The 20,638-nt window shown below is 40.8% G+C and overlaps 1 protein-coding gene and 1 pseudogene across 1 annotated transcript in view; one reads left to right on the top strand and one right to left on the bottom strand.

The window, feature by feature from the left end:
• Positions 1-266: 266 nt before the first annotated feature.
• Positions 267-18,206, bottom strand: LOC114641786 (gastrula zinc finger protein XlCGF17.1-like; annotated as a pseudogene).
• A 39-nt stretch (positions 18,207-18,245) lies between these two features.
• LOC114641603 (gastrula zinc finger protein XlCGF57.1-like) overlaps positions 18,246-20,638 on the top strand; it is a 187,792-nt gene continuing 185,399 nt past the window's right edge. The window contains exon 1 of the mRNA XM_051927458.1: positions 18,246-18,334. The gene's annotated coding sequence lies outside the window, so the exon portion shown is untranslated. The remainder of the gene's footprint in view (positions 18,335-20,638) is intronic.

Here is a 20,638-nt window from a genome sequence, read left to right as displayed (position 1 = left end):
AACAAGGTCCAGCAGCTCTTCCTCGAGTTCCTTAATTTCTTTGCCCTCTATTGATGGCGTCTTTTTCCGTTTCTTTCAGGGTGTGATCTTTAGATGCCTTCTTCTTTTTAAAGTTCTGTCAAGATCCTGTTGGTGTTTTTGCAGGTTTTCTATTTCTGGCTGTCCTGAATATTTGGAGTCAACATCGCTTGTGGTCCTTGGACAGTTGGTGTGACACACAGGTTTTCACCGTCACTCTCAGTCTGCTGTACCTCGATCCCTTTGACTCTTCTTTCCAAATGTCTCCCCTTATTATTAGCATATCTTTATGTGAGAATCGGTTCCTTTTAAATATATTCCAATTCTGAGTGATGAGCATTCTCTAAGTGCCTCTGTTCACATTGGGCAGATTATTTCAGAATTTGTTTTCAAATAATCTTTTCTCAGCACTGGTTTAGTTTGCTTACTTATCATGAGAGGAGTGAACCTCACTCTCGAGTCTTGAAGAGTTGTTCTTCTGTTGTGATTCTTGCACTCCTACCGTTTCGGTTCTTTTAGGTTTGCTACCAGGGCTCAGTGTAGTACTTGCATTGTCCCTACTAGTGCATCCTTTTGAAGTTCATACGGAGTGAAGGTAAATCGATAAGGCATCCCAGAGAGGCCCGGAAATTGATTTTGATAAAGCCTGTTGATCCCAGCACCCACCGGCACAATCTTGGTGGTTTTATTCCACCGGTAAATCAGCTCAGATTTCTTGATATTTGGTTATTTTCTGTCTTCCATGTGTAGAAGTTGAATTGGAACCTTTGATCAAAGTACGTGATGTGGGTGCACTGTTAACAGGAACCCAGCTTTAGTATCTGCTGGGTTTGTGTTTAAGTCTCACATTTTTCTACAGAGGTTATGCTTAAAGGCTGAAGCCATTACTTTAATATTCACTATGATAAAGGTTTTTGAGTTATTAAGAAAAGGCATTTTTAAGTAACTTTATAGCAAAAATGAAAAAAAAACAAGCCTTGGTAGAAGAAAAAAAGTCATCTTTTAAAATGTGCTGCTCAGGCTAAGCTTCCTGTCTATGAACCAAGAAGGAAAGTAAGGAAACCTACGGTTCAGAACAGAATGGACGTGCAGGAGTTCATGTACTTTTAACACATCTAAAAGTCACGTACTCCTAAGTTAACAGGACTGTCAATCAGATTAAGGTTTTGTCACACTCCGTTAGCTACTGGATGTAACCAATCATGTTAAACGTTTTCCGATTATGCAGTGAATTCCTTGGAATTGTGACCAGTTTAATGAAGCGTATAACTAGAGCACGACAGGCACCCCTCCTTTTGTAACACTTGCTAATAAGGTGCTTGCGCTCCTTTAAGGGTCACCTCTTGTAAGACTTAGATAATAAAGTAGAATAACTAAAGCTTTTCTTCTGCCTGCATTTTATTGCCTATAAGAGGCACCCAGTGTGGGGAGTGCCGGTAAATTTCTTCCACACATACCGAGCACTTAGTAAATCACATTGGAAAGAAACATCAAGCACCCAAGCTCTGTCAGACTGTCTTTCTAACTAATTTTCTGTTTGCGGACTCTGGTCGTTGGTCAGTGACACCACCTCATTTTCTGTTTTTCTGGCTGCAGTGTGGTCCTAATCCATCTGTCGAACCGGCAAGTTGTATTTTTTTCTTCTCTCCAGTATGAATTCTTTTGAGCCTGTTAAGACAGCGACCATCAGAGAGTTATGTGCCACACTCAGAACAACAACATGGCTGTCTCTCAGTATGTTTTTTTGCATGATGCCAAAGATTGCTACTAAAAGTAAACTGTTTGCCACATTTAGAGCAGTAATATGGCTTTTCTCCAGTATGAATTCTTATGTGCCACTTAAGAGTACTGCCATCAGAGAATCGTTTGCCACATACAGAACAGCAATATGGCTTCTCTCCAGTATGAATTCTTTTGTGCCTCTTAAGAGAGCTACAATAAGATAATAGTTTACCACATTCAGAACAGCAATATGGTTTCTCTCCTGTGTGAGTCCTCTGGTGGTTCTTAAGTTTGCATTTAGAGGTGAATCTTCTACCACATTCAGAACAGCAATAGGTCTTTTCTCCAGTATGAATTCTTCTGTGCCTCTTAAAAGAGCTACAATCACAGAATTGTTTCCCACATTCAGAACAGCAATATGGCTTCTCTCCTGTGTGAGTTCTCACGTGTGTCCGAAGTGATTTATTAGAGGTGAATCTTTTACCACACTCCGTACAGATGTATGGCTTCTCTCTGGTATGAATTCTTATGTGGATCTGAAGATCACTGTTGTTAGTGTACTTTTTGCCACATTCAGAACAGCCATAGCGGTTTTCTCCAGTATGTACTCTTGAATGTATTAGGAGACTCCAGTTATGGGAAAAACTTTTACCACATTCAGAGCAGCAATATGGCTTCTCTCCAGTATGAATTCTTGTGTGCCTCTTAAGAGAATTACAATTAGAGAACTGTTTGCCACATTCAGAACACCAATATGGCTTTTCTCAAGTATGAATTCTTCTGTGCCTGAGAAGAGTGAAATTGTTGGTGAATCTTCTGCCACATTCAGAACAGCCATATGGTCTTTCTCCAGTGTGAATTCTTTTATGTCTTTGGAGATGGCTATTAGAAGTGAATATTTTGCCACATTCAGAACAGCCATATCGATTTGTTCTCATATGATTCAACTTCTCTTCACTGTCAGATTTATATTTTAATTGTTTTTTTGAAGAAAAGTCCTCCTGGTCCATATCATGAACATCTTGTGTTTTAGTGTTAAAGGCTTTTAGCCTCATTAGCCTCACAACGGGAAGAGAAGTGAACTGCAAAGAGGCTGCTGTCAAATTCTCAGATCCTCTTGTTGATTTCTTCATCCTCTCCTTGTCTTCTTTATGCTGTAGTCTGCACTGAGGAGAGGTCTGAACAAATGAAGATGGGGAGAAGGTGCTGTTTACATTCAAATCTGAAATGAAACAAAGATTTTAGTTAAATGGTTTAAAATGAATCAAAACCAATGGGTTGCATATTTGTTACTTATGCTGCATCACAATGAGGCTCCATTCCTTCTCTTTCCTCTATGTTTTGACTCAGCATGTTCTCCTGGTGCCTCATGTATAAATGGTGTGTACGTATAAAAATGTTGCGTAAGCCCGTTTCCACGCTCAAATCACAATGTATAAAACCTAAACTTGGCGTAAAGCCACACACATTTTCACGGTAGCTCATACCCTGGCGTACGCAACTTCTCTACTCAATTTTGCAAAATGGCGGGACCCAGCATCAAAGCAGTGCTACTGTTCCTGTGTGGTTACCCTTTCTTTTTCAGATCCACATCCCTGACGCACCTTTATAAATACACTGAAATTAACCACATATTGTTTATTAGTTTAATGTATCGGATTGTAATTAACCTGTAACAATATAATGGTCCAGGGAACTGCTCTCATACGGCAAACGCTTCAGAGCCTTTCCTGTACGGACCTCACGGTTCAGAAACAGTTTAATCTCAAGAACTATAAATGCACTCAATCAGTCCATCAAGTGCTCCTACTATTTGTACTTATAAGTACAATCACCTCACTGTAAACTTGTGATACAGTTAGTGTTGCACAACCTGCGCCACTTTATAAAGCGCATATTTATATATGATGACGATATCATTTGTAAAATGAAAGGCAGCAAAATATGTTTATTATATTATACAGATAAAACTTTAACTTCTTTTAAATAATCTATATTGTTAATAATTAAACATATGAGGACATTGTGCCACAGCGTTAGCGAGGAGCTGGCGCTCCGTTCACGGATTGTTCCTGCCTCGCGCTGTGTTCTTGCTGTGGCTGGTGCAACACTGGAAGGATAGATGGATAGAATAATTAAACACATACTACAAAGATATTTCAATGTTTCTTAAAAGTTTTGAAAAATCGGCGTTCTGAAATTACAGATGGCTTAATGTCTATTACAGAGCTGATTGTGTGGAGATTGGGTATTTGGAGAAAGGAGGACAGGAATTGGGGGTTAGTACGTTTGAAACAAACAGTACCGCTGCAATAAAGTATTTCATCGACGGTCAGGCACAGTGCAGCAAGCATCTTGCTGTAAGACATGAACAATCACTGTGCCACCGTGTTCCCATGTTTAATGACATGCTTTAACTCCTATCATCATGACAATGATATCAGGTATACATCTCAGTATTTTAATTATTCAGAGAGCTGTAATATCACGAATGTAATGGATTCTGTGTCCTGTCGGAGGAAGAGAAAGCCCGGAAGCACATAGTGAGTGATTCACACACATAGAAGAACACATACAAATCATTTAACGTGCTACTTTAGTTAAAATGATTTTAAGATGAAGTTTATGATGTTCTACTTTAATGACAAAATAAAACTGTGATTAAAGTGGAAAATTTGACATTAAAGTTGACATTTCGAGCTTTATTCCCACTGTGTCCCTATTATATGTCCCTATAGCTTTCATATGACACTCAGACAGTGGGCTACGACTCCCCTTTTCATGGCGAATTTGATATTTGACAACTTCTTTTTTTATTTCAAGCACTGTGCGACTTTTTGAACTTGAGCTTTCGAGTTTCTCTGACACTATGTCACTCGATCAACATCCTTTTGTTGTTTATCCCACTGTTTAAACCAACAAATAGTACATTTTTCTTTGCCTCCACTTGGTATTCGCCGAAGTTCTTTTATTTCCCACCGTGCTTTTGCCATTGACTTTTCACAGAAAGCTGAGCTTAAGGGCTGTTTAGATTAATTTACATATTCAAAGAGGCGTAACTCTGGGAGGAGTTTGGGGCGTGACAGCAGGCGCATGCACGTGCGTTACTTTTCACGCTGACCGGGATTTATGGAGTGAAAGAACGTGGAAGTTTGCAAATGCACAGATTCATGCATCTGGATTTTTTTGTGCGTACGCACATTTCCGCTTTTGTCCTTACGCCATGTTATAGTGCGAGTTCTACGCATGGCATTATGCATGAGACCCCTGGTGTCTAGTCAACATCCCCATCTTCCTCCAACATCTTAAAAACATGTCTGCTATATCAAGATGTGGATAAGAATAAGATCTGACAAGTGGAGCTGACAAATTTTGGCTTTCATGAGGATTTACACAAACTCAAGTTCAAGCCCCTCCATCCCGAGTGGTCACTGTTGCCATCTAACTCCTTCTGATTTTCACTGCCCTTTCTAAGCCTATTTTTTCAGTGTAGCTGTAATCTTGACCAAGCTTTGCCTCATAATCTTTACTGTGATAATATCATGATATATTACATATGTGCTATAATCCCACGTGCATCATGAGTCATTTACTTTTTCCCCTCATATTCTGTACGTTCATATTACATTAAACACACCGTAATGAAAGTGCTGTGAGCTGGGCACAACTCGTACAGACTTACAAGCTTGAGGAAGCAACTATCAGAATAAACGTCTGTCTGTGAGAAGATAGGACCCTGTAGATATGATAACTTAAATGTGATTCAGCCAATCAAAATAAAACTTGCAAAGCTGTGAGCACAAGATCATTCTAGAAACCTAAGTAAAATAACTCCAGTAGATTTTATCAGAGGTAACAATTTTGCTTTTTCTGTTCTCACTTGCCTCTTAACCGAGCATAATTGAGAAGATGCAAATTGCTTACCAAGATGTGATTCTTTTGTTTTGTTACACATATTGAACTGAAATATCGCACTACTAAAAGCACAGACTTATGTTAGGAAAGGCAGTTCATTAAGCAGGTGGCCTTTATTGAGATTCATTCAAATACGTAGTTTTCACTTTCTTTTGTGTTGAAACACATTACTTACTTATTCCAACACTCCCAGATGACTGCTGTTCTTCACCTTCTCTCCCATTTCCATCGATCACTTTCTCTTTAAATTCCGATAACTCTGACTTCACTTCTATAGAATTCTGCTGTGTAGCCACTTGTCCCACATTAGTGGGCTGTATACTTGAATATGATTCTTCACAGATATCTTGCTTGAAACTATTCCTAGTTTTGTGGTCTTGCAGTTCAAGGCTAACTGGGAAACTTTCAGAATGCCCAGTTTGAAAGTCAACAGTCACCCCCTCAGACTCCTCCTCTTTAAATCCACAAATTCTTCCTTCGCAGCCTTCCACCTTCACACACAAATCCACTTGTGAACCCCATCCACAGTCCTCTTGTTTAATATGCTCCAGTCTTTCAAAGGTGTCATCTTCTTTGCCTGAGGCTATGCTCTGTGTGAAACTCTTCTTCTCTTCTCATATTCAATTCTCACTTGGTCAGCCCTGGCCTGCAGGTCATTGTACACCACACTGCATGGCCATGGGAATTGGCAAGTGGACTCCTTTTATCTGTCAAAATAAAAGTGAAATAATAACTTCATCAAAAATAAGGAGTATTTTTTTAAACAAACACAACTACCACAATTTTATGTGAGATTTGAAATGCTGTGAATCCTCAGTGCTTGCTTAAGAAGCTCTTGGCAGATATTGAGTAAAGGACAAAGTCCAACCAACTGAGACAAGCAAAGAAATGAAGGGAAAATGTTTACAAATTCAGGATCTTTCATTTTGAATCACTAACAAACCTGTGCTGCTAGTATGAAAAGTCAAGTCAAAACAGATCAAAGCCTGGACCTAAAATAAGACCACCATTTTGAAGAGACCTGGCCAGTGATGTATTGATATGACACACCTCAATTACAGTGAGACCAACTGAAAGAGACACTGAAGAGAGCACGTTCAGCACAAACACGTATCGAGTCACGTTTGACTGCCATTGCAAATATTAAGAAGATGACTGACAGCTTCAGTGGTCCTGTCTAAGTGGACACTGGTCCCTGTCTCTTCCACCTGCCCTCTGCACCACTACCTGAAGCACTCCTCTTCTTACTGCTTGTTCTCGCTCCCTTACTCCTGCCAGCTGATCCTGTGCCATAGCTTACCTCTCCACTCCTCTCAATGTCTTTCTAGCATGGAGACAATCGTAACACTCCACAAGATGTCACTTCCAGCACAGCCCAAAAATTATTTTCTGGTTGGGTTAACACTGTTTTAGAATTTGTAATACCTGGCTAGAACTTTTATGGCACAGCTGAGGTTTATCCCCTGGATTAAGCTGATATTCTCTTTAAATATAATTTAAGAATTGTTGACATTTTTAATGTGACTTTCTATTAGATTTGTTCATTATTATTTGTAGTGTTGTCCCTTTAAATCTGCAGCCATTTCCCAAGGGGTGAATACACCATGACATCACCACCAATATTGAGACTGTCCTCTGGCTATTTAAAGCCCAAACTAGAGAAGCCAAGGTTTGTGGTGCATTGAGGTGGAAGAATTGAATTTGTGAGGACTGTTTTGTTGTTTGATTAATTGCTGCTGGGAGTCGCTAAAATTTCAACACCATAAAGTCTGCATAAGACGTACGGACGGTCCTATTCAAAGGAGTGACATGTCATAGGAGTGACATAACAAAGGACTGAAACCTCAGATATAAATTTCAAAGGAGTGACAACCAGCAAGAACAAATCCAGAGGGAAGAGAGGCTTGCAATTGTTGTCAGGAGACATGGAACTCGACAAATACCTTCGTGGAATTGCGCACAATTTGCATTTCAGTTCAAGTAATGTAAATGGACTGAGGTAGAAGATAATTTCAGTGATGGAGAACAAGAATTGTAAACAAGTTTAAAATATATTAACAATTCAGTGGTTCTAGTTTTTTTTAATAAAATCTTAATTTTTTTTTTAAATAAAATTTTGATCATAATGTGTTACTGTTAATACGGTATTTATGTCACTCCATCAATACAGAATTACGGATGGTTGAAACTTGCTGTAACATTAAGCCAATCTGCACGCCATCTGTTACAATTCAAGTTCACCTGTTGTAATTCATGATTATTGCATGAGAAATGTCTTACTCCCATTTAGGACTCTAAGCGAGTTTTATACAGGAGGACCCTTCTCATGAAAAGTTAAAGTCAGAAGAACAGCACAACTCCAACATGACTTTAATGATCTTCGTTTTCACAGATAGATTTTATTAATCCCAATGGGAAATTCACATTCTCCAGCAGCAGCATACTGATACAATAAATAATATTAAAGAATGATAATAATACAGGTGAAAAACAGACAATAACTATGTATAATGTTAAATATTAACGTTTACCCCACCCGGGTGGAATTAAAGAGTCGCATAGTGTGGGGGAGAAACGATCTCCTCAATCGGTCTGTGGAGCAGGACAGTGACAGCAGTCTGTCGCTGAAGCTGCTCTTCTGTCTGGAGATGATCCTGTTCAGTGGATGCAGTGGATTCTCCATGATTGACAGGAGCCTGCTGAGCGCCCGTCGCTCTGCCACAGATGTTAAACTGTCCAGCTCCATGCCAACAATAGAGCCTGCCTTCCTCACCAGTTTGTCCAGGCGTGAGGCGTCTTTCCTCTTAATGCTGCCTCCCCAGCACACCACTGCGAAGAAGAGGGCGCTCGCCACAACTGTCTGATAGAACATCTGCAGCATCTTATTGCAGATGTTGAAGGACGCCAGCCTTCTAAGGTAGTATAACCGGCTCTGTCCTTTCTTGCATAGCGCATCAGTATTGGCAGTCCAGTCTAATTTATCATCCAGCTGCACTCCCAGATATTTATAGATCTGCACCATCTTCACACAGTCACCTCTGATGATCACGGGGTCCATGAGGGGTCTGGGCCTCCTAAAATCCACCACCAGCTCTTTGGTTTTGCTGGTGTTCAGGTGTAGGTGGTTTGAGTCGCACCATTTAACAAAGTCATTGATTAGGTCCCTATACTCCTCCTCCAGCCCATTCCTGATGCAGCCCATGATAGCAGTGTCGTCAGTGAACTTTTGCACATGGCAGGACTCCGAGTTGTATTGGAAGTCCGATGTATATAGGCTGAACAGGACCGGAGAAAGTACAGTCCCTTGTGGCGCTCCTGTGTTGCTGACCACAATGTCAGATGTGTAGTTCTCAAGACGCACATACTGAGGTCTGTCTTTAAGATAGTCCACGATCCATGCCACTAGGTATGAATCTAATCTCATCTCTGTCAGCTTGTCCCTAAGGAGCAGAGGTTGGATTGTGTTGAAGGTGCTAGAGAAGTCTAGAAACATAATTCTTACAGCACCACTGCCTCTGTCCAAGTGAGAGAGGGATCGGTGTAGCATGTAGATGATGACATCCTCTGCTCCCACCTTCTCCTGATATGCAAACTGCAGAGGGTCAAGGGCGTGTTGAACCTGTGGCCTAAGGTGGTGAAGCAGCAGCCTCTCCATGGTCTTCATCACATGTGATGTCAGAGCAACAGGCCGAAAGTCATTCAGCTCACTAGGACGCGATACCTTTGGGACTGGGGTGATACAAGATGTTTTCCAAAGCCTCGGGACTCTCCCCTGTTCCAGGCTCAGGTTGAAGATGTGCTGTAGAGGACCCCCCAACTCCGATGCACAGACCTTCAGCAGTCGTGGCGATACTCCATCTGGACCCGCTGCTTTGATGGCACGAAGTCTCCTCAGCTCTCTGCTTACTTGCGCTGTTGTAATTATGGGTGGGGATGTCTCTCCTATGCTGGTATCAGAAGATTCCCAGCAGATTCCCTCAAAGGAAAAAATTAGCACTATTAAAACTGAGGGTGTAAAATAAAAATATTGTTTTGTGACTAATGAAGTGAAATGCAATAAAAAAAAATAATGAATAACGGTGATTCAAGGTGGGCGGCACGGTGGTGCAGTGGGTAGCACTGCTGCCTCGCAGTTAGGAGACCCGGGTTCGCTTCCCAGGTCCTCCTTGTGTGGAGTTTGCATTTTCTCCCCGTGTCTGCGTGGGTTTCCTCCGGGCGCTCTGGTTTCCTCCCACAGTCCAAACACATGCAGTTTAGGTGCACTGGCAATTCTAAATTGGCCCTAGTGTGTGCTTGGTGTGTGGGTGTGTTTGTGTGTGTCCTGCGGTGGGTTGGCACCCTGCCCGGGATTGGTTTCTGCCTTGTGCCCTATGTTGGCTGGGATTGGCTCTGGCAGACCCCCGTGACCCTGTGTTTGGATTCAGCAGGTTGGAAAATGGATGGATGGATGATTCAAGGTTAAGAAAAGAACAGCTCCGTGAGGAACAAAACAAAATTACAGATCTGGAACAAAAGAAGAGAAAAAAAATTCAGTTTGGTTTTGTCCAGCAGTATGGCATAGGTGGAGAGGCTTTGGAGTTTAAATCCTGAGGCTGTGGGGTCAAATCCCACCACTGGTCCTGTGGGACCTGAGCAGGTCTCCTCACCTGGCTGTGCTCAAAGCAAAAGAAACAAAACCAGTTGTATGAAACATGTTGTAAGTCAACTTGAATAAAAGTGTCAAGCCAAATAATAAGCAATAATAAATGAATACTCCAATGCCCTTTAATTTTAGGAGGAGACATTAATAATGGGTTAAATAAGGAGGTAGACAGGTTACACACTAAAATCTGATTCTGCACACGTTTAACTCAAAGCGTTAATGGAGAGGCTTGATGTTGGAGATACAAATGTCCTTCTGCTGAGGCTCAGACACGGAGTCACAGCGACTGTTCTAGGGGGTCTCACATTGACTTCTGTAGTGTCCCTCTGAACAACATGTCAGCTTCTACTTGTGTGTCTCCTTTAACTGACCAGAAGGCTATCTGTATTAATATTTTCTGGTCTCGATTTTCCCACATCCCAAGAGCTCTGCATTAGAAACTGAATAACTCTTTGTTAATGGATAATAAGGTGAAAAAATTATTTAAATCAATTAATTGGAGTTCACCTGAAAAAGGATCTCCATGCAAAAGTCCTATACTTGTTATTATGAGTTTTTGAAATATGAAAATGAGAAATCTGGGAGATTATTTGGCGGTCATTTATCTAAATTAGAAGACTGAAGAAGAGGAAATGGTGTCTACGTCCTAACACAAAAAGATTCCCACAATTGATCAGATAATATATAATTAAAACTGTCAGAATTACAAATAACATCAGATGAGATTTAAATAAATGAAAGCACAGATGAGGGAAAAGGTGGAAGGAAAAGGGCAAACAGATTTAATTCAGTGAACTTCTTTGGACAAGAAAAAAAAGAAAAATTAAGAATTCAACTGTTTATTCTCTGCAGATGAATAACTCAGCTATAGGGAATGCACAAACCAGTGTGTTTCTTCGTGTTGGTCCCAAGCCCAGATAAATGGGGAGGGTTACATCAGGAAGGGCATCCGGTGTAAAATTTTGCCAAATCAATATGCGGACAACAATACAAATTTCCATACCAGATCGGTCGAGCCCCGGGTTAACAACGACCGCCACCAGTACTGTTAGCCAACAGGGTGCTGGCAGAAATTGGCCAAAGGAGAAGAAGACAAGGAAGACGTGTCTGGAAGCAGGAGGAGAGGAGGAAGGTAAAGAGAGTGGAACTGAGGGTAGGAACTTTGAATGTTGGCAGTATAAGAGGAGAAAGTTAGCAGATATAATGGAGAGAAGGAAGGTTGATATATTGTGTGTGCAAGACACTAAATGGAAGGGGAGTAAGGCCATGTGGATTGGAGGTGGATTCAAATTGTTCCATCATGGTGTGGATGGGAGGAGAAATGGAGTAGGGGTTATTCTGAAGGAACAGCATGTCAAGAGTGTCTTGGAGGTGAAAAGAGTGTCAGACAGTGTGATGATTATGAAGCTGGAAGTTGGAGGTGTGATGATGAATGTTGTTAGTGCATATGCACCGCAAGTTGGGTGTGCAATGGATGAGAAAGAAGATTTTTGGAGTGAGTTGGATGAAGTGATGAACAGTGTACCCAAGGGACAGAAAATAGTGATTGGAGCGGACTTCAACGGACATGTTGGTGAAGGGAACAGTGGAGACGAAGAGGTGATGGGTAGGTATGGTGACAAGGAGAGGAATTAAGAAGGTCAGAGGTTAGTGGATTTTGCCAAATGGATGGACATGGCTGTGGTGAATACATATTTTAAGAAGAGGGAAGAACATAGAGTTACGTACAAGAGTGAAGGTAGATGCCCACATGTAGATTACATCCTATGCAGACGAGTTGATCTGAAGGAGATTGAAGACTGCAAAGTAGTGGCAGAGGAAAGTGTAGTTAAGCAGCATAGGATGGTGGTCTGTAGGATGACGGTGGAGATCAAGAAGAGGAAGAGAGTGAGGACAGAGCCAAGGATCAAATGGTGGAAGTTGAAAAAGTAAGACTGCAAGGTGGAGTTTAGGGAGGAGGTGAGACAGGCACTGGGTGGCAGTGAAGAGTTACCAGACAGCTGGGAAACTACAGCAGATGTAGTAAGGGAGACAGCAAAAAGGGTGCTTGGCGTGACATCTGCAAAGAGGAGGGAGGAAAATGAAACCTGGTGGTGGAATGGGGAAGTACAGGAAAGTATATAGAGGAAGAGGATGGCAAAGAAGAAGTGGGATAGTCAGAGAGATGCAGAAAGTGGACAGGAGCACAAAAAGATAAGGCACAAGGTGAAGAGAGAGGTGGCGAAGGCTAAAGAAAAGGCGTATGATGAGTTGTATGTGTAATAAAAAAGGTTTTCTCTGTAACAGGAGAAGGGATGAAATAAAGGAGTAAGAGGGGGGGGTTGGTCGCTTCAGTGCAAAACCAGCTACAAAGATTGGAATGTTTGGGATGATAGCGAAAGAATGTGCAAAAACTTGCTTCTCATAAAGAGTTTCAGAATGTTATGGGAATACAGTCAAGGCTATGTACTTGTTTTTCACTTCGAGGGGCTTCATTGCAAGCAACGCTTGTTATTGTGTGTCTTCTGATACTAGGCACCATCTCAGTGAGGGCCAAGTAGAAGAAAAACAATACTGCGTCCCGTGGAAGGGTGTGTGCTGAAACTGATCACTTCTGTATACACTGCTTACACGTAAGCCATTTTGGGTAAGGACACTTAATTAGTATATAAGGGAAGGTTCCGCCCTCAGTTTCTTCGGAAGCTCAACCGTGGGGAACGTGCACACCGCCCGGTATTGGACCAGGCTCACGAGTTGATCCTCTGACGAGACTGACACGCGGGCTCCCTCAGTCTACTGGTCTAGGATGATGGCTCTGGGTCTTTTGATATTACTGTAAGTATAGTATAATTCACATATCTGTATTACTGTAAGTCAATAGTATAAATCATATATCTTTTGATATTATTGTAAGTATAGTATAATTCATATATCTATATTACTGTAAGTCAATAGTATAATTTATATATATCTGTATTACTGTGAGTCAATAGTACAATTCCTATATCTGCATGTATATTGCTATTATATTGTATGTAACTGATATTATATCTGAACAAGTAAACAATTGAAGTATTGGACCTTTCCTCTCTGATTCTTGCCTGCTTATTTTCTGTTAAAACCTTTGAACCATTTTCCCAAACTAAAACAGTATGAGAGGTTGGACACTAAGGAGGGAGAAAAGGACCGGTGAGCTAAACAGAGCTGGGAAAGATGAACAGCAGTGCTGTTAGGGTGAAAAAGGATAAAGATAGAAACGCACTCACAAGTGAGGAAGAGTGTGATGAGAAGATGGAAAGAGTACTTTGAGAGGCTGATGAATGAAGAGAACAAGAGAGAGAAGAGGTTGGATGATGTGGAGATAGTGAATCAGGAAGTGCAAAGGATTAGCAAGGAGGAAGTAAGGACAGCGATGAAGAGGATGAAGAATGGAAAGGCCGCTGGTCCAGATGACATACCTGTGGAAGCATGGAGGTGTTTAGGAGAGATGGCAGTGGAGTTTTTAACCAGATTGTTTAATGGAATCTTGGAACAGTGAGAGGATGCTGAGGAGTGGAGAAGAAGTGTACTGGTGCTGATATTTAAGAATAAGGGGGGTGTGCAGGACTGTAGTAACTACAGGAGGATAAAATTGATGAGGCACGACATGAAGTTATGGGATTAAGTAGTGGAAGCTTGGTTAAGAAAGGAGGTGATGATTAGTGAGCAGCAGTATGGTTTCATGCAAAGAAAGAGAACCACAGATGTGATTTTTGCTCTGAGGGTGTTGATGGAGAAGTATAGAGAAGGTCAGAAGAAGGTCCCCATCTTGTTAAAGAAAGAGATCTCTTTTTCAAAGCAATATTTTTCTCCATATACTGCCTCACTGGAAGAAAGAGCAGACTACACCACTTAAATATTTACTTACAAATAGTTAGACAAATGGGATTTAAAGGACTCCATACATGTTATCCTATCACACCCTACACAATCAAATTTACAAAGACATTGACTCAGATTGCTCCTTTTGTAATACCTGCCCCTAAACTGCGTTAATTTATTTTTTCACTTGTTCCTACACTCTGATATTTTGGAAACAGTTTTCTAGGTTTGCAAAAAGAAAGGTTACTGGGTTGTTCTCTTTATTTTTTAAGGTTATCCCATTTGGTTTTTATGTGCTGAAAAGATATCAAGTGCAAAAATATTATCTAATTCATCTTATATTGGCAACATTTCAAAGTCATAAATCCAATGTTATCAAGCATAACTCTTTCTTTCTTATATTTGAAAACAAAGTGAAATTGTGTGTTAAGACCATTTCAACTTCAAATAACTGTAAAGCTTTAAAAACTATGTAACGGCCGACCCCTTACCCAGCCGGCAGCTACACCTCCAAGACCTGTGGCCTGGATAATTTACTGAATATGAATCTAACTATCAAGCCGTACCTCAAACAAATGACACTTTTCCCCACAATCGATGGTGTAAATATAAACACACAAAAGCAGGTATGTAAAATTAAGCTGATTAAATGTATTAAATGAAACAAGACAAATGCAAAAATAGAAAGATAAACATACAAATATAAATATCCCTCTACCACATCAACAGCGAGACACCACCATATATAAATACAACAAAACCCTCCTTTGCCGCTGTAACATATAACAAACAACACGAATAACAAAAAATGAATGATATACGGAATGAAAGATCGTGAATTTGAGTCCGGTTATAAAAACTGTCCTGAATACGGATGACTGAACTAGAGATAAGTGAGCTGTTTGATTTTCCCGGCAACTGGAGCAACCTCACCGTGATTCCTCGGCGTGTGGTGGATGACGTTCCATGAGGGGTCTGGGCCTCCTAAAATCCACCACCAGCTCCTTGATTTTACTGGTGTTCAGGTGTAGGTGGTTTGAGTCGCACCATTTAACAAAGTCATTGATTAGGTCCCTATACTCCTCCTCCTGCCCACTCCTGATGCAGCCCACAATAGCAGTGTCATCAGTGAACTTTTGCACGTGGCAGGACTCAGAGTTGTATTGGAAGTCCGATGTATATAGGCTGAACAGGACCGGAGAAAGTACAGTCCCCTGTGGCGCTCCTGTGTTGCTGACCACAATGTCAGACGTGCAGTTCTGAAGACGCACATACTGAGGTCTGTCTTTAAGATAGTCCACGATCCATGCCACTAGGTATGAATCTACTCCCATCTCTGTCAGCTTGTCCCTAAGGAGCAGAGGTTGGATTGTGTTGAAGGCGCTAGAGAAGTCCAGAAACATAATTCTTACAGCACCACTGCCTCTGTCCAAGTGGGAGAGGGATCGGTGTAGCATATAGATGATGGCATCCTCCGCTCCCACCAATACTGTGTTGGGTAAGAAAAGGACAAAGTCTAGAAATGTTTTGAAGATGGAAGAAGGCAGAAATGTTACTTATATGGGAGGAATTATTTAATAATAATAATAATAATAACAATAATATATTTAATAATTGCCATTATTAGTGTATAAATTGATATAAATAATTGCATTTAAACGATTCGCCAAAATCTGTTGTATGTAAACGATACTGTTTTAAACGTTATTGTTTTATCATCAGAAAACCCGGTTTCCACGTCTACCTGTATTAGTTTAAATAGCACTTTTGCCACTCGCAATATGGCGGACGCGCTGACGTAACATGTCGACTGGGCAACACAGTGAATGCGGCGTCTATCTATATATGTCTATGTCCGTGACGCCCAATAGCCAATCATGTTTATCGGAGTAAATAGCCAGTCAGAATCAAGTTTATAGCGCAGGCGCTCTTCTGCTAGCTGAACTTTTTGCTTGGTATAAAGAAAACATGGAATTTTAAGCACACACAAAATACAAATGGACGAGCCAAGCCTTCAAAGAAGATACTGGGATCTAAAAGACGGCGGGAAACCTGCGATGCAGCGATTGGAAACGGTTTCGGTGAGTTGATAAACTTTGACTAATTAGCCTCCGATTTTTTTTTGCGTACGCCTATCCGCTCACAGAACGACGTAAAGGGAAATGCCTGCTTACCGTGCTGAATACAACAGGACAATTAGACGGCGATTGAAATTGCTATCCCTGTTACGCATAATAAGCGATTCTTTTCCTACTCCACATTCCCCATGTATCGTTTTTATTATTATGCCTATAGTAGAGAAAAACTTATGACTCGATTAATCTTCTTCCTAGTGTTTGTCCATGGAAGACAGTCCGGCAAAATGAAAAACAAACTGGTGTGAAGGCGCGATGTGAAAAAGCAGCAGGTAAGTTGAATCTGTGGTTAAAAAAATGGTCTCCTCTCTCTTTCTCCTTCCTCCACTTCTCTCCGATTACTTAAATAGTCCTGTGATGGCTGTAATTGATAAATAGTGAACAGGTGCTTCCCAGGTTTGAGGCTGTGGTCTTCTTCCATCATCCGTCCTCCTTTACGGGGACAGCATTCACTAATAGACAGCAAATGGGACAATGGAAACAAGACGCACTCAGTACTAACATTTGACAACACTAACTATGTAGCCCCGCTACAACTAAGATTATCTGTGCTTGTATTTTGTGTAATATCTTCTACTGTACCCCTGCCAATTTACCTTTGTTTTCTATTACTGTAGTGAAAAGTGAAGCAAAATGACCCCTTTTATTGGCTAACTAAAAAGATTAAAATATGCAAGCTTTCGAGGCAACTCCGGCTCCTTCTTCAGGCAAGGCGTAATAGAGAAACTGGAGTTCACTCTGTTTATATACACACCAGGACAAATAACAACACTGGGAAACCTTTAAGTGAGACATCTTAAAATGTAAAAAAATTAATAGACCTTTTCAGGCTAAGATTCATTTAGCAAGAGAAGAGAACAATGTATGGTCAATATCTTTAGATAAGATAACTGTCCAACAAAGTCTTTTGAAGTTTCTGCTGAGTTTTTCAATACAATGTAACAATGCTCTTATCTGGCCAAAAGACTCTTGGCTCTGTTCAAACCATGTTGTAATGTGTTAAATGTAATTGTAATCTTTACATGATATTGTAAGAGCCAATCATAGAAAGTTAAAGTTTTGAGTTAAACTCATATTAATGTTTGCTTTATTTGAATAGAATATAATTTCTTCCATAGTCATAGACAATGGTATAGTCTTTTCCCCCTATAAGTTAGTAAGAGATAGAACCTTCTTGCTATAACTGAGAAACAGTGTGATAATAAGCTCAGTTGTGTTTAGAACAGGTCCCAGTAAACATGGACTTGAAAGACCCGTTGTCAAATCAGAAATGGGATAAGCATACAGTTTTCTGACCGCTTTGAAATGGTTCAGAAATTATAAGCGATTAGTAACGATTTAAGATGTAACAAGATTAAGCTTAGAACTAAATTTTTCTTATTATAATTTTTCCTTTTTTTTTGCTATTTTAAATTTTCTTTTTTGTGTGAACTGTCTTACTTTGAAACTTAACTAAACACTTAAAAACGAAGAGATTTTGTCTGTGGAATCATTTCTGCGCGTCAGGCCTTTGTTGAATCCCATTTTTGAGTTAAGAGCTGCTGAACTGTGGAAACTTTTGGAAAACGCAGCTACAAATATTAAGGTTTATAATAATAATCTCGACTCAAAGGGCCAGCGCTAAATTCAAACTCCAGTGGACTCCGAGTTCTTCACGACAGCTCATCTACCAGTTAGAAAATGACCACAGCACAGCAGCTACAACTGAGCGACTGCCGCTGCTAAAGATAAACTCAACAAACTGACTGTGCGGCCAGCAAAACAGCGCAAAGGCGACCAAAGTTGAGCTCCTCACGCGGTGTTAGGCACCGATTAATAATCTAAGACCCCTCCGGGCCCTTGTCTTACCTTCTGCTCCTTTGCTTCTTCTTGTGGCAAGAAAGAAATCCGAACACGTCAAGCGACAGCTCTGCGCGCGGAAAAAGGAAACAAAGCGAAACAAAATGACGTCATTGACATGCGACGAAAGAGACGTGACCCCGCCCACACCTGATAGATGCCGATGTCCTGCTCTCCATTCCCTTACACGTGTTCTCACTTCTGAGAGAAAGAAGTGCGTGAGGTAAGAGAAAGCTGTCAGTGTGGGAATTTCTAAATTTAGGATATGTCCGACACCGCGTGGGTCGATTGCATTTATGGATTGTGCTTTTTTCATTTTCCTAGTATTTGCAGTACAAGTCGTTCTTTCGCAGCCTATTCCGAGTTGCGGTGCTGCGAGAAGTATAAAACTTTACTATAAAAGTATCGGTGCTCCTTGAAATTAGTACGCCTTTTCATTTAACGCAGGCATCAATGTTACCGAATTGCATTCTGAGCGCCGTTTCACTCGTGCGTCGTGTCTATCGTCGGTCTCACGCACGCGCAGCCGCATGCTTTTCGTTTCGATCCCTGAGCGCCGTCATTAAATGCCCCGTAGACTCGGTCGGCGGCACATCTGGCCCTGCTTTCAGAATAACCCCTTATAATAATCGCTCAGATGTATATGAATTGCAAGTGCACGTGCTTTACATCTTTAAAACAAAATACAAACTGAAAAAAATGCCACTGGATAAAAACATTTAAATGTGATATTTTTTTCCTGGACAGCAATTGACTGCGTTTGGGGCAAAATTTAAATTGTAAGTGTAAATTCAACTTTAAATTGATAAAAGTGGTATTGGCAAAAGCCCAACCGTGGAAATGAGTGTCCAATCTAGTGGATCTAACAGAGGGGCAACGTAGACGTGATAGTGCTACAGAAGACTTCCAACAATCTTTTAAAGGAGATTTTGTCCACTTCTAGCAATCTGGTATTCCTGTTACAAACAGCAAATGACTGAGCGGTGAAAATGAGAGGCCCCTCCAGTGGAAGGGACAGAGCTCTGTCCCAAAAGCTGTGCTTCTGACAGTTGAGGTGTGACATATAATGTGTTTTTGATAGAACTTAAATTGTTTCACACACTTTTAACAGCTCATCGACCAAAGGTGTGACATTTGAATTCCAACACCTAGCCTTTCCCATAGAGATGCTTTTGTTCCCTCCATACAAGGAGACTTTCTTTAAATGTTAACCAAGACAATTTAAGGCTTCTAGTAGAGCAAGGAAACTACCTGGGTACATGTTTAAGAGCACGGGACTGCATACAGAGTGAAGGTGGATGATGAGGACGTTTGTTTTAATGATTTATCATTTAAATGTCTTTGTATAGAGTTCTGGAGTGTCAAGTAAAGAAATTATTATTTAACTAACTTTTGCTTTCCATGTTTCTTTGTTGACGAGCCCTTGTTAAAGAATTTGGTTAATTGGTAACAAGATATAGTATGCACATATAAATGGTTGACAGGACAACTCCACACAGACAGTCTGGTACCGGATTTAAGTCAAGTACACGAGAGCTGCAAAGTGGCCGTCATAATCAGTGTGAACTACTTAAAGAAATTGTTCAAATTTCTTAACTTAACAGCAGTCACAAATACTACCTCACATTGAATGTTCAAATGTACTCAACAGTAGAGAGTGGATCAAAAATAAAAAATGCTCAAATCAGCCTGTTACTTTCTTTGTTTTTTATATGTATGTTTAGTTGTTGCTAATTTAAGAACTGTGAGTTGTTTAGTTCAAATCTTCTTGATATCCTTGGCTCGTGTGGCCCAGTAGCACCTACTGTCTGTGTGGTCTTTGCTGGTTCTTCCGGTGTCTCTGTGGCCTTTTTCTGGTACTCCAGTTTCCCCTCCACATTCTCAAAGCCCTGCTGGTTTGTTTAAATGGCCCTGGTGTGGGTGGGTGTGCGAGCGAGTGGACCCCGTGATAGACTGGTATTCTGTCCAAGCTCTTTTCCTGCATTGTGCCCAGTGCCACCCTGTTAGGCTCCAGCTCCTCTGAGTCGGAGTAAGTGGGTTTGAGACCGACTAGGACTGTTACTGGGCTGCCAGTGAACATATCCACTTTAAGATTAGCATGAATGCTTACCAAAACCAAAGGACATTTCTAAAAAGACCATAAAAGACAGTAAAAGTGAATTGTGGTGTCACCATCAGATAAAGTCCCCTTTTTAGTCTGAAATGACCTTCATTTCAAAGTTCCAGAGGTAACAGCTTTGGCTACTGATACAGCCGATTTTCTTGAGCGTTGTTGTTGAGCCTCAGTTTACAGTGCGGCAGCCAAATAAAAAGCCAGTCGGCCTGCTGAAGATTCTCCCGGAGAGGCGGCTCCTGTGTATTAGTGCTGGGAGGTATACTGGTTCATACCGAAAACTGTTATTTATTTATTTATTTATTTATTTATTTTGTTCTTTATTTCTCCTTATACAATTTCTTGTATTAGGAATTTGTTAATTTTTGCATACCCCTTGAGGTCAGAGCGCAGGGTCAGCCATTGCACAGCACC

The sequence above is a fragment of the Erpetoichthys calabaricus genome, chromosome 5 (assembly GCF_900747795.2).
Source record: "Erpetoichthys calabaricus chromosome 5, fErpCal1.3, whole genome shotgun sequence".
In the NCBI taxonomy this organism is placed as follows: Eukaryota; Metazoa; Chordata; class Cladistia; order Polypteriformes; family Polypteridae; genus Erpetoichthys; species Erpetoichthys calabaricus.
The sequence above is the reverse complement of the archived record's forward strand: the minus strand, read 5'-3'. Positions and strand labels throughout refer to the sequence as shown.